The sequence below is a fragment of the Fukomys damarensis genome, unplaced genomic scaffold, assembly GCF_012274545.1.
Source record: "Fukomys damarensis isolate Sample0158 unplaced genomic scaffold, DMR_v1.0_HiC HiC_scaffold_2, whole genome shotgun sequence".
Classification (NCBI taxonomy): Eukaryota; Metazoa; Chordata; class Mammalia; order Rodentia; family Bathyergidae; genus Fukomys; species Fukomys damarensis.
Window position 1 is genome coordinate 11,088,193 of NW_022900914.1, and position 15,117 is coordinate 11,103,309.

The following is a 15,117-nucleotide window of genomic DNA, read 5'->3' on the forward strand; positions in this document are numbered from 1 at the left end:
AAAAAAAAAAAAAAAAAAAAAAAAAATTAAAGTAGGACTGGGGATGTAGCTTAATGCAAGGGCCCTGGTTTCAATCCCCAAGACTGAAAAAAAAAATCCAGCTGATCTTGGGGATAAGACTAAGGCACTCCTGGTTGTTTCTAAATGTTCTATCTTACCCTACCATTTCTCAGCTTTCTACATTGTAATTGGTCTCCCTTAGCCAGCCATAAAGAGAGAATTCCTTTTTTCAGGCCAGTGAACTGACTGATCTCATCACATCAGTTCTATTCTTCAGGTCATGGCTTTTCAATTGAGTCATTTTATTTACATGTATATCTTTGTTTTGCTCTGCATTTATATTTGGAAATGTAGTTGAAAGAAAACAACATTACTGGATCAAGGAGCACCTTATTAGAGTACACTTACTTTGCTGTTATAGATAAAATCTAGAATCTATGACTCTTTTCTTTAGCTTCTTTCACCTGCAAGAAGGTGCCTAGTCCAGTAGCCAAGGCAACAAATCTGTGTTTACTATGTTGTACATGCTTTAATTTTCCTTAGCTGTCATTCACTAGAGAGAGGAGGAGGAGAAACCTACAGGAATAAGTGATTTCTTGGCATTAAAATTCCTGGCCACATTAGGCTGCTTCTTACAAATGGCCCCAATAAGACAAGATAAATTTCCACAGAATCATTCAACCTGTCTGATTACTATTTCCTGCTGTTCGAAGATACTCAAATTTCCTATGTCTTAGGAAATATATCTCTATATATGTATAGCCTGTTGGTTCTGTTTCTCTGCAGAACCCTAATACCAATCTCATGATGATTTATACAAGGTCAAATTAAATTCTATAAAAAATTTGGAGAATCTAATTCTACTCTAATCTTCTTAGGAAAATTAAATGCATAAATTTATCCAAAAAATTCTGAATTAAAAATGTGAGTAGTGAGATAAGACTAGACGAATTACTTATTTAAATATATTATAAAAGCTATGATAATTAAAATACGGCACTACTAAGAGAAGAAAAATATGTAGATATAGGACCCAGAATAGGCAGCCCAGAAATTGACTTTGTTCCATATAAGAATTAGCTATCTATCTATCTATCTATCTATCTATCTATCTATCTATCTATCTACCTACCTGAGGGAAGTGAAGCAGACAAAAGATACCTGTATATCCATGTGTATTGTGCCCCTATTCACAGTAGCCAAAGTAGAAATCAGCCTTGGTATCTTAATAATGGATAAATGTGGTATATATACGCAGTAGAGTACTTTCCAGCCATAAAGAAGAGTGAAATGCTCCTGCCATTTGTCTCAAAATGAATGGAACTGAAGACACTGTGTTAAACTAGTCCCAGAAAGTTAAAATTCATGTTTTCTCTTATGTAAGCAATCTAAAGGTAAATACAAATAAATGCAGAAAAAAGGAGCAAGGACAGGAAACCAGAAGGTAGGTCTCTTCTAGTGACAGGTAAGGGGAGTGGAGAGGGGAGGGAGACCAAAGTAAGGGGAGTGAAAGTGCTCAGAACTTGTCATACGCGTGAACTAATGTACCATCACAAATCTCACTATTGTTACTGCTGATATGTACTAATAAACATAAAATTACTTATTTTTAATTAGTAAAGTTTATTTTTTATTAATCATAATATCTGTACAAGTTATGGGGTACAATGTGATGTTTTGATTCATGTACATAACTGAGTAGTCATCAACTTGGAGTAATTTATTATTTTTTTATTTTAATTTTTTTTCCAGTACTGGGAATTGAACTCAGGACCTTGCACTTGCCAGGCAGGTGTGGCCCCACTGAGTTACACTGTTGCCCCAACTTGGAGTAATTTTGCATATCTTAAATTGCCTCAAACTTCTATCACTTCTTTATGGTGAATACATTCAAAAATCTTCTCTCCTAACTATTTGGAGGTCTGCGATGCACTATAGTTAACTATGTTCCCTGTACTGTACCATAAAACACCTTCAATTGCTCCTCCTGTCTAACTGAAGGTGGGTGAACCTCTCCCAGTCTGTCCTTCCCCTGTTCCCCCAGCCCCCAATAACCACTATTCTACCTTCTATGAGATCAACTTTTTTTGATTCCCACACTTGGGTGAGATCAAACAGTACATCTCTGTGTGCCTGGTTTATTTCACTGAACAAAATGTCCTTCAAGACCATCCATGCTGTTGGAAATGGAAGGCCTTCAGGCGATGTTGAATAACCAAATAATATTCCTCTGTGTGTGTGTGTGTGTGTGTGTGTGTGTGTGTGTGTGTGAACCACATTTTCACCACCTATTCTGCTGTGGAAAGACATTTAGGTTTTCTCTATATTCTCTCTATTGCAAATATGTCTGCCACAAACAGAGGAGCACAGGTGTCTCTTCCACACGCTGATTTCACTTCCTCTCAGCAGACCGGGTAGTGGAACAGTAGGATTGTTGAAACACATTGTAGTTGTACTGTGAGATTTTGAACAACCTCCATCCTGTTCCCTGTAATGGATGCGCTAGTTTACATTTCAGCTGACAGTGGATGAGGGTTCCTTTTTCTTCACATCCTGCCCAGCGTCGACTTTTTGTCTTATGAATAAGAGTCATTCTAATCATCAGTGCTTCTTATTGTGGTTTGGGTTGTACCCTTTGGTGTTTAATGATATTGAGCCTTTTATCGTAGATCTGTTGACCATTTGCATATTTTCTTTTAAAATATTTCTATTCAGGTATTCAGCCCTGAATTGGATGATGTGAAGGTGTGTGTGTGTGTGTGTGTGTGTGTGTGTGTGTTGTTTAGTTTTGCTGTGACACTGAGTTCCTTGTATATTTTGGATATTAACCACTCACCAGATGGGTAGTTTGCAAATATTTTGTGCCATTCATTCTATAGGTTGTCTCTTTGTTCAGTTCAGTGCTTCCTTTGTTGTACCTAAGTGTTTTGGTGTGATACAATCCCATTGGTCAGTTTCAGTTTTGAGGTCATATCCAGCAATGTTTTCCCAGGTCAATGTGTTGAAATATCTCTCCTGTGCTTCTCTAGCAGCGCTGTTATTCTGGGCCTTATGGTTCAGCCCTCAATCTGTTTGCGTTGAGATTTTTATACAGTGAGAGGTAGCGGTCTAGTGTCACTCTTCTGCAGGGACATGGCTAGTTTTCCCAGCACCATTTATTAAAGTGACTGCATTTCTCTCTTGTGAAGTTCTTGGTTCCTTTATCAAAAATCACTTGGCTGGAGCATGTCTGTAATCCCAGTGCTGTGGGAGGCTGAGGCAGGAAGATCAGAAGTTTGATCCTAGTCCAGGTAACTTGGTGATTTAGTGAGATTTTGTCTCAAAATTGGAAAAACAAACAAACAAACAAACCAAAAATGGCCTTGGGATTAATTCCCAATACCTAAAAAAAATAAAAAGGAGTGGGCTATAAATGTTTGGTTTGTTTCAGTTCTGTTGGCCTGTGTGTCAGTTTTTATGCAATACTATGCTGCTTAATTTCCATAGTTTTGTAATATATTTGGAAATCAGGTAGTGTGCTATTTTCTGCTTTGTTATTTTGGCTCAAGAAGGTTTGGCTCCTCAGAATTTTTTGTGGTTCCATATAAATGTTAGAATGTTTTTTCTAGTTCTCTGAAGAATGATGTTGATATTTTTATGTGAATTTTTCTGTGGTACCAGTCTGGCCAATTCTTCATCTTTTCAGCTGCAAATCACCTACAGTAACAGCTGGCATGTCATAGAAACATGTGTGTCCCTCCATGACCTCGGTGACAACATAGTGATCTACAGAGTGTTGTTCTAGAAAACTGGGCAGGCTGACGAGAGAGAGGATTGTTCTGAGACACAAGACCCAAATTCTGTTCCCGCCCTGAGATCTTGCTCTGTGGCCCTGGAATTCACATCCCAGTGGCAATGGCAGCACCTTCTGCCTACAGCGTCAGAGAAATGAATACGTTTTCTAAAGGCCCTTTGGCTCACGGAGCAGTCACCAAAACAAGAACTGATGTAGAATTGACCTGATCTAGAAGATGCAGATATAAAATTAAATTAAGCATTTGCAGTGAAGAAAGACAAAATCCCCCTCTTCTACACACACCCATTGTTGTTTTTGAGCAGTTTCTAGGATCTGAGAACAGGAAGATGAGTGAGATGCTGCTTCTTGTCCTCCAGCCTCTGGTGAAGGGGACGGTGCTGAGAAATCTCGGAGAGCAGTCAGGCTGTGTGCTGACAAGGGCCAAGAGCATTTCTGAGCTGGAGATGGCAGAAAGGGAACCGGGGAAGGCTCTTCAGAGGAGGGAAATATAGGCCATCATCTACTGCCGGTTGTAAAACTCGAGTCTGGTCTCAGGATTTCAAGAAAAGATGCTGCACATCATGGGATCACCTGTAATTCATTTCACAAGACATGAAATTGAATCACCTTTAATTCATTTCCCTAGGTATGAAAAAGCATCTCTCCTTGCCTTATACTGTCTTAAAAATGAAGTGCCTTGAAAGCTCTGGATCACACAAAAGCTGCACACAGATATTTACAGCAGCTTTATTAGTAATTGTCAAAACTTGGAAGCAACCACAATGCCTTTTAATAGATATCTGAGGTCTGTTCAGATGGTGGAATATTATTCAGTACTAAAACGACATGTGCTACCAAGCCATGAAAAGACCTGGAAAAGCCCTATGTGCACATACGAAGCCATTCTGTTACATACTGTTTGATCCCAGCTATAGTTATCCCAGAAAAGGCAAAAATCTGGAGACAGTAAAAGCATCTGCTCACTGGGAATTAGGAGATGAGTGGGCAGAGTACAGAGAATTTTTAGACCTTGAAACTGCTCTACGATGCCGTAGTAGTACATGCATGTCAAATGCCTTCCCGTCTATAAATGATAAAATTAAAATGGTACTTTATGAATATAGGTGGCTTTTTATTTTTTATCTTTCAGTGCTGGGGACTGAACCCAGGACCTTTGCACTGAGCTACATGCCAGCCCAGGGTCTCACTAAGTCTCTAAGTTGCCCAGGCTGAGCTCAAACTTGCCTCACCCTCTCAGAGTGCTGAGATTACTGATGTGTACCTTTATGCCTGGCTTATGGGCAGCTTTTAAAAAAGTGCCTCTTATTTTTTAAGTTGACATGTAAAACCTAAGAAAATATCACAAATTTATATTCTTATAAATACTTATATTTAGACCTGGAAGACGAAAAAAAACATGTTCACCAACATAAGATATTTTCACTGCTCCTAAAAATGTTTACTTCCAAGCAGCCACAGATTCATTTTTATGGAATGGATGTTGTATCCAACGTCAAATGATGTCTGTTGGGCCAGAAAATTGAAATAGAGCTTTCCATGGAAGGGAAACAATAGAACATCGTTCAGCCCCATGGAAGATAAAAACGCCCCTTCCCTGCTCCCATGTATTCCCATGTATGACTTTCTGTGTCTCTCAGTCCCTACGGCCTTCCCAGCCCCTGACTGCTTGCAGGACACCTGCGCTGGCTTCTCAAGAAGTGACCCTTCTTTGGGCTTTTCTGTGCTGTGACTTGAGCCTGCACAGAGGAGGGGGTGTGGACAGTGGAGGAGAGCAGCCGGCAAGGCCCCCTGGGCCTCCATTGTAACAGCCGCCGTGTAGGAACCAGCATGCGGGCCCTCACCAGCCTCAAGGCTGTGTGCAGTGCAGTTACTCAGGGTCCCTGGCTCATAGCGGGTCTGCATGCCTGGTTTTTAATACTCTGCAGTTACTGTCTTGATGTTCCTGCTAATTCTGCCTCACAATCTGTGCTTTGCTAGTGAAAGCTGATAGAGCTTGTCAGTCTCTCCTTTGCCACTCTCTGGAACTCTTTTCTCTACTCCCTGTGCTTTAAGCCCTGTCTGGTCTTTGCCTCCCTACCCCTGTCCTGCCATCCTATGTGTTGGTGGCTGCCCGGGGCCACACATTGTCAGGGACAGATCCACAGGCACAGAGAAGGCCAGGGTGGGAAACACTCTGTGGAAGGGGCAGGTCAGTGGCTGTCTTTCTCCAGGGTTGACACGGGTGAACGACATGCGACTTTAAGGAGACCATCAGAGGTGTGGAGCGTCTTCATGCTGATTTTGCAAAGGTAGGAAGAGCCCAGGGACAGGCTGGCCTTGGAGGACAGGATGACCTCACTTGGGTGCAGTATCTGCACTCCAGGGCCCAGGGCTGAGGATATGGTCTGCCTGACCTCTGCCCCTTCCAATTTCCTGGGGTTCTGCCTGCCCCTTACCTTAGAAATCCCCCCAGTGGGAACACATTAAGATGACAGCTGGCTAAACTGACAAATTTCCACCAGGGTGGCTTTGGAAAAGTCCTTGTACCCCTCTAAGCCTCAGGTTCCTCATCGATAGATGAGTTGTTATTAGTACTGTAAGGTCAGTTCCAGCCCTGACGCTCAATGATCACTCGTTCATTTGGTGGTAAAGCAAGGGAGGTGGCAAGAGGAGATGGAGCCTTCTTCAAGAGGCTCTGAGTAAGAGTCTCCCTTAGTCCCAGCTCTGAGCAGCCACCTCATGGTCATGGCGCTAAGCGCAGAGGGTACAGAGTTCACAGGCTCGTAGCCTGCAGACCTGGGTCACTGTCACTTAATTCCACAGCAAGTTGCATTTGTGTGTCGAGATGGAGAAACTGGCTGTGCTTAAAATGGATCAGAGGCCACAGCTCTAGGTGGGCCTCCGAAAACCCTGCATGCCAGGCCCCACTGGCTCTGCCAGGGGCAGCACATCTGGCCTCCTCTTCGTGGAGGGCATCGAGGCAACATGACTCAGAGGTGTCAGGGCCCAGGGCAGCCTCTAAGCCAAATTCCTCTGATGCACGCCTTGCAGGAAGCATTTGAAAAAGGAGACAAAAACCAGAATGCTGCCATCCTGGGCACCAGGGCTAGCATTTCCCACTCTGTTCTCAGGCAGCAAGTGAAATGGAAGTGCTTCACGATGTACACCCACACCTTGCCATGTACCAACAAGAGCACGCTGGGAATGACTGGTTCATAGGTACGCAGAAACAGTGGAATCAAAAAGAATCTGCACTAACCATTTGCTGCAAACAATGGCCTGAATATCTGTGTCCCTCCAAAATTCCTACGAGACCTAATCCCCGGTGTAATGGTACTGGGAGGTGACCGGGGCAGGAGGGCTCCTGCCCCCATGAATGGAATTAATGTATTTATAAGAGACCTCAGAGGGCCTCCTTGGGCCTTCTACCATTTGAGGACACAGCCAGAAGCTGCCATGTAGGAACCAGCACACAGGTTCTCACCAGGCACTTGCTGCCACCTTGATCCGGGTCCTCCCAGCCAATAGAACTGTGAGAAGTAAGTGTTTGTTGTTTATAAGTCTGTGGTGTTTTGTGATAGCAGCCTGAATGATGAAGAAGTCCCATTCATCCCCCCACCTTTTTCTGCTGATATATTTTAAAGTAAACCTCAGTCATTGTGCTATTTCACTATGCATCTAAAAAATCGGTTTTTCTACAGAACCCTACACGCTGTCACGGTCATACCTACCAAACCTAGTGGTAATTCCTCAATAGTACCCAGTTTCTAGTCTCTAACCAAGTTTCTTCAGTTATCGAAAATATTTCTGTTTGAAAGTGGTTTATTCTGATCAGGAATGAAACAGAGTTCATACACGGCATTTGGCTATTCGGTCTCTTATTTCTCTTATGTTCTTGCAGTCCACTTTTATTTTTTCTGTTTTCCACAGCAGAAACTGGGCCAGTTGTCCCATAGAGCAGGTTACCCTTAGAGTCCAGGACTGAAAAGAAAGGAAATGATAGCATTGTCATGGAAGAAGTTTGGCCTTTGCAGGATGTCTTAGGATATGTTGCCATGTGTCTCTGGGGCTCTCGCTTTTATCCACTGAAAGCCAGAAGCCCTATGGATGATGCAGGAGAAAGTCTTTAGAGGAATTAGACTTACACGATTGTGAGACCTGGTTACGTAGCCAGAAGCCCTATGGATGATGCAGGAGAAAGTCTTTAGAGGAATTAGACTTACACGATTGTGGTTACACAGTCTACAGAAGGCAGTGGTTTCCATGTCCCACACTGGGCCTAGGTCCACAGGGTCAGCAGTTGGGAAGGAAAGATGGATATGAAAAGGCCGAACAAGAACAAACTACAACCCATGAAGGCAAGCTGTTGCTTAATTCCACACCAAGAATAGGTTGGAACCCTCTTTTGTTCCACTCTCTTCCAATAGTGAATGAACTACTAAGTACTTACTCCATCTTAATTAAGTATGGGCCATGAAATTTGAGTGTGACAGCAAGGTAGCACAGATTTCCTTTTTCTTTCTTTTTTGGTACCAGGGATCAAACTCAGGTCCTTGTGCTTGCGAGGCAGATGGGGGAAACACTGAGCTAAATCTCTGGCCCCAGATTTTCTTTTTCTTCTTCACAATTTCACGGATTTGTTCTTACTCTAGGTCTTAGTAACCTCTGCATAAGTTTTCTGGTTTTGTTCTTTTCCTATGATGCCAACAACTTTTACCTTTATTTTCACATAAAGGAAGAACTTTATGGCTCTTCTTTGAGACATCCAAATCGCATCACTACTCTTGTGCTTTGAGGCCAATAGTAAGTAAAATAAGGATTACTGAGATACAAGCACTTGATACCTTACTGGCCCATCTGATAAACAAAAGTGCTGCTAAGTGACCAACAAACCGGAAAATCCTCCCAGCTGGGCTGAGGACAATGACCTAATAAAATGCTGTCATTTTTATCACTAGATATTAGGGTGCTTTGTTATGCAACAGAAACAGATACAGAGGAAAATGGTAAAAGCCGGAGTTTAAAGTTGGCCTGATGCACTAGCCTCTTAGCTACCCTTCCAGAACTTTCTGCAACTGATGGAGTCACCTCTGACTTTTCATGATGTGTACTGCTTGGATGGGGTTCAAGGAATGCCCTTTTAGACAAGCAAATTTTCATCTTTTAACAAATATATTTTTAATTCTGGCAAAAATAACCCTTGGAAATTATAGAAAAGGTTAAATAAGAAAATAAATAAATAAAAGCATAATTACATAATCCACAAAGTTACTCTTTTTTTTATTGTTTGCTTTTTTTTTTTTGGTACTGGAGATCGAACTCTGGACCTTGTGCCTGTGAGGAAAGTGGCAGAACCACTGAGCTAAATACCTGGCTTTCCACAGTTATTCTTAACATTTGGTTTTTAAAGATATTTTCTGTGGTGTAGTATATATACAATGTAATATAGAGACACACATAAAATTATTATGTAGCTTCACAGTTGGAATTAATTTGTTTATACAGTTCTGAAGTCCACTTTTTCTCTTTACATGATTTGTATATTCCTGGCAGTTGTTAAAATTCAGATCACTTTTAATGGGTATAATTATTATTATTATTTTTTTTTTGGCAGGGGGAACTGGGGATTGAACTCGGTGCTTGTGCTTGCAAGGCAGGCCACCAAACCGCTGAGCTAAATCCCCAGCCCAATGGGTATAATTATTGACCATCATAAGGATATGTTACCATTTTTTAAGTGTCCCTCAACTGGTGAACATTCATGCTGTTTCCAATTTTTTGCTACCATAGGTGGTGCTGCCACGAACAGTTATGTACATCTTGTTTATCTCCCTGAGCATGTCCTTAAGACAGAATTATTGAGTTAGGGATCACTGACATTTAAAGCTTCATCTCCAGAAGAAACCATAACCCACAGGTCTAGGGGGAGAAAGAAAGCCATAGAAAGACAGTGTTTACCTTGCACTCCTGGCTCTCAGGCCAGGAAAGGCCCTGCTGGCACTCTGGTGGGAGGGGTCCAAAGCAGGTGGTGACTATAACACAGCTCCACACCAGCATGAGGAGGACCTGAATCTGGTTGTCTCTGCCAGGGGGCAGGGGGCCCCAGTAGACTGCGCAGAGCTCACCCTTGCGCTTTTGGAGTACATTTTCCTGCCATAGACAAGACACCCCCGCTTCCCATGTGTGCTACGGGAGGGACGCTCTTCTCTCCCTCCAGCTGGGAGTCCTGCCAGGGACCGCCGGAGGGGATGTTACCGAGGCCAGTCCATTTGAGCTTTGCTCTTGGCTGGAATGCAGCCCAGGGCAGAGTAGACCGCATCTGGGCCAAGGTGAGCCTGTCTCGGCGAGGTCCTTGGCTAAATGGAGAAGGCACCTGGATGGAGTTCAGGGCCTATTGCAGTGGCCAGGGCTTGCACTAGCACCGGAGCAGGAAGAATCCCGGCCACTGGCCTATTCAGGAGCTCACAGGAGGTGCTTCAACCCCAGGCCTCAGCCCTGGCCTGAGGAGGTCCTGGCTGCTCCAGACTCAGAAACACAGCCTTAAACTTCTACAATGGGTACCTTAGGGCCAAAGGAATCCATTCATTTTACAATGAAGAAAACGGATCCTTCCAGGGATTTGTGGTGTGCTGGGCACTTTATAGTACTAGGGAGTTTTACTGATAGTCTCACATTTTAAAGGAGAAAGTCGAGGCCAAGAGAAACAAAGACTGTGCTTGAGGTTACTGGGCTAATTCGTTAATGAGCCAGCCAGGGCTAGGATGGGGTGCTTTTCAGTCCCTGGGTAAAGAGGCAGGTGCAGCAGGGAAAAGATCACAGAATTCTGATTCCCTCCGAGCTCTGCCTCTTATGAATTCTTTGAACTTGGGCATGGTTGCTTATCCCTCCTGAGCTTCAGCTTTCCTCTTCTACAGAACTGGTGGCTGCCCACCTCATAGGGTCCTCTAAGAAGGCTCGCAAAGGACCTAGTGTCCTGTGTGGCCTTCAGGAGGAACGTATTACAGCCTGTTATGACAGCCACCTCTTGTGGGAGCCTGGACGGAGAAACCCATCCAGGTCCGGGCCGCAGGGATTTCTGGGAGATCTCCAACACGGGAGCTGATCCCCTCTCCAAGCCTGCCGTGCTCTGATGTACCCTGGGGCCCTGGTTGCCTGATTCCTTTGCTACCATCGGGCTTCTTTTCTAAGAAACAACTTGACAGGACACCAGCAAGAAGGCTTGGCACACTAAATCATTTTCTGCATCTGTCCTGAACAAACTCAGACCCTAGACAGAGCAAGGGCTAGATACTTGCCCAGAGCCAGGGAGAGAGGAGACTGTAAGGTTACCTGTCCGGAACGCAATTCATTCTGTTCCTTTGGAGAGATCGCCAGAAGGAGGCCCCCATGCCTTGCTCTGCTGGTCCTTGGGCCTTTGCAGATCCACCTTGAGTTTCCCCCAGGGTCCAGCTGAGCCCCCAAGCCTCCCCTTGTGGGTCAGCCCCAGGGTTCCCTTTAAAGGCTCCGGACTGAGCACGGCCACCTCAAATGGGACCCTGAGGGCCAGCCATGCAGCTTAGAGCAGCTTCCCAGCCTGCTTGGGAAACATTTCATTTTCTATTTGCAGAACCGCAGATGTTGACTTTTGATCTCTCCCTCTCTCCCCCAGGGCCTCAAATCAGTGGTGACAGCTATTTCATTTCAGTTTTTAAAAATCTTTTTTTCTTTTCCTTATAAAGAGAAAAAGGAGGAAACTGCAAAGTTTTGAAACACTGAAAGAGTTGCATGCTGACTACTGGGGTGAGAAAGAACACATCTAGCCCTTTCACGAGAGACTGGTGGTCGTGATCACAGAGCTGGGTTGGGGGCTCTTTAGGGCAGCACTTCTTAACCTTTAGAGAGTCTGTCTGTCATGCGGGGATCTTGTTTCCGTGCAGTTCAGGCTCTGCATCTAGGGAGTCCCCAGTCAAGGTCCGTGCTGCTGCTCTGGATCACATTCAGAGGTTCAGGTGGTGAGGTTCTTCTGTGCCTCTGCCTTCCCCGGTCCTGAGGCACTGAGATCCACAAACCCTCCCTGCCATCATCATGCAGCTGGGTCTTTGCAGCCAAGATGCTGTCCATGCACACTTCTTTGGCAGACACTTTAATTGAAACCCACACTTGGCCTGGCCCGGTGGTGCACGCCTGTAACTTGAACACTTGGGAGGCTGAGGCAGACAGATTGCTGCAAGTTTGAGGCCAGCCTGGGCTACATAGTGAATTCAAGGCCAGGCTGAACTACATAGTGAGTCTCTATTTTAAAGGACAAAAAACAAAGCAAAACAAAAGAAAAAAAAATCCCCACTTGGATTTATATCCCTTATGCTCCATTTAAACTGAAGGGCTTTCAGAGACATACAAATTTCCAAAGGAGGAGTCACATGGTGGCTCTTGGGGAAGAAGTGGGGAGTTGGGGTGGGGCTTCCTCCTCTCATTTTTTTTAAATGACATTCAGCTCAATCATTACAATACATATCAAATCTTCTGCCATTCCACAAGTGGACAGGCCTTTAAATACCAGAGAAAATTGCCTGTTTCTCTAGCAATTTTTGTTTGTTTGTTTTGAGATAGGGTCTCACTATGTAGTTCAGGCTGGCCTTGAACTCACAGCAATCCTTCTGCCTCAGCTTCCTGAGTACTGGGATTACAGGCCTATGGGGCACCACACCCAGTGCTAGCAATTTTTTAGAAAGTCAAGTTCCATACATTTTGTGTACCTGGGCTTAACTTTAAAAATGCGTTCAAGATGACTCATAAATAATAAAATGTTCACCAGTGACCTTAGGATCTCCTGCTAGGCCCCACCCCCTAAAGATTCCAGCATCTTCCAATACAGCCCCCCTGGGAGAAAGATTTCAGTGCATGGGTCTTTGCGGAAATGTTCCACATTCAAATTAGAGCAACGCTTTGCAGTCATGAGCTCTTTCTGGGCATTTAACCATGAGCAAGTGACTATCAGAGATCGTATCAGACGTAATTGACCCAAGGTGGGACTAAAGCACTAATAATATTTTTTCAAAAAACTCCCCAAATGATTGGATGTCATGGTGCATATCTGAAATTCCAGCATTCAAGAGGCTGAGGCAGGAAGCTTTCAAATTCAAGGCCAACCTGAGCTACACAGCGAGGTGGTATCTCAAAACAAAACCAGAAATCTCCCCAGATGATTCTAATGAATTTCTCAGTTTGAGAACCACAAGACTACATGATGTCCAATTTTTGGCTTTAAATTATTGAAGTGATTTGCAATCCTTATCCATTTAGAACATATTCGAGCACCTGTTGGATACGCTGGGCACGAGGTGAGCCTTGAGAGACGTGAGGGATTTAGCTACAGTTCCTGCCTGCAAGGTTCACAGCATCTAGTGAAGGAGATTGTTTAAAAGCAAAACTAACTGCACCTGGGGGTGGGATGTCCCTAAATAAGGAAACAGGGAGGCGTTACCTTTGTAGAAAAGAGACGGGAGATCCACATCTAAATCCACCCACTAAAGAAGAAAGTAAAAGGATTTGGGCAGAAAATCCTGTTTATCGATCCCCACGGCCACTCCAAGAGGTAGATATCATTACGCCCATTTTGCACATTTTAAAACCAATGGTCAGTGAAGCTGAAAGACTCTGAGTATCACACAGATGCCAAGTGGCTGGAGACGGGTTTCCTGACTTTCCCTCAGATGCTCACAATATGAGATTGTGATTTGTATTCTATTCAGTAAGGTCGGAGGGAAAAATCGTCAGATTACTAAGCTTCAAGAAAGAAAACGATCTTAAAGAAGAAGAAAGGGATTTGGTGGGCTTTGATGGTTGAATCAGCCGTCAGGGCAGTGCTCAGGATCTACCAGCAGGGGGCAGGAGCCCGCCACGCTAGACGCTTTCATCCGTCAGCCGCCAGAGGTCTGGGTCAGTACACTGGACCTTTCCTCCTAGGGTCCATCCAGGGAAAGGGCAGCTCCAGACTGAGAGCTGCTGCGCAGGCTGGCGTCGGGCATGTGGGAAGCAGAGTCTCTCTTCCATGGCCTGCACTCAGCCTCCAAGGCCACGCGGCAGCGGGAGCACCGGAACATCCCCCACTGGAGCAGAAACAGTCCTAGACCAGAGGGCTCCACCAGCCCTTGTCTGGCTGGTGTCCGCTTTCCCTGTCTGCGTCGGCCTCTGCATCCACGAGGAGAGGATAGATGACTCCTGCTCGTGGGTGGGAGCACCGGGGTAAATCGGAGTAAAAGGCCTTTGCAGCCCTCCCTGAGCATCCCGGTGAGTTGAGGGGAGCATCTGTCACATGAGCTGGTGACTAAGCTAGGGGAGAGGGTCCAGGGTGGTCCGAGGCCTGGGGATCGAGAAGAGGAAGCAGGGAATGTCAGCCCCCGCCGGCTTGTGGTCCCCGGGACTTCTGGATCCGGGATGGGCTGCCTGTCCCAAGAGAAGCCAGGCCACCTCAGATCTGAAAAGGACCGAGCTCCGAGCTCTCCCTGCTCCCTTCACAGGCCAGCCCCGCCATCGCAGTGACCCATGCTTTCCACGTCTGCCCAGGAGCACACCTGGGGCATCTCCATGGTTCACTTCATCAGGCCAGTGACCCAAGAAGCAGGCGGAGTAGATTCTGCGAAACCTCCCCCCCACCCCGAGAGAAAGAAACTCTCAGTACTTTACTGGTTTGCCTGAAGTTATCACCTGGGTAGAACACAAAACAAAATCCAGAACCTGATACTGTGGCCCTAAGGATACAGCTTTACATCACTGTATCTGCTAACACAGATCTCCCATCTGCTGTCTCTCAAATTTCTGGTATAGAATTATAATTATCATCCTTGTCATTATGAAGCTGTGCAAACTCTTGTTTTGTTTAATTCTTTATTATTATTATTTTATTTTTTATTTTTTGGTACCTCCGATTGAACTCCGGTCCTTGCTCTTGCTCTTGCGAGGCAGGCCACCGAACCGCTGAGCTAAATCCCTGGCTTGTTTTGTTTAATTCTTTTTATTTCATTTTCCTCTTATGCTCAATTTGTACTCCCTCCCCCTCACACCTCTCCTTGTCTCTCCCCATTTGTAAGTGATAAATGGGCATCATTTAGACTTTGTAAGCAATGTTTTTGGAATCTGTATGTATTTTGAGATAGAGAAGATCTTTCTGGATGTCTAGGTCTTCTAAATTTATGACAGTGGTTCTGTGCTGTACATTTTTCTCTTGTTTCTTCCCTCAAATGCTGTGTTGTTATTTTTAATCATATAAAAATAACATTAAAGTCAACAAAAGGCCAATAACATGTCAATAATAAGTCAGTACATATCAGTTATAACCATCAATGTCAATGGGCAACTCACCA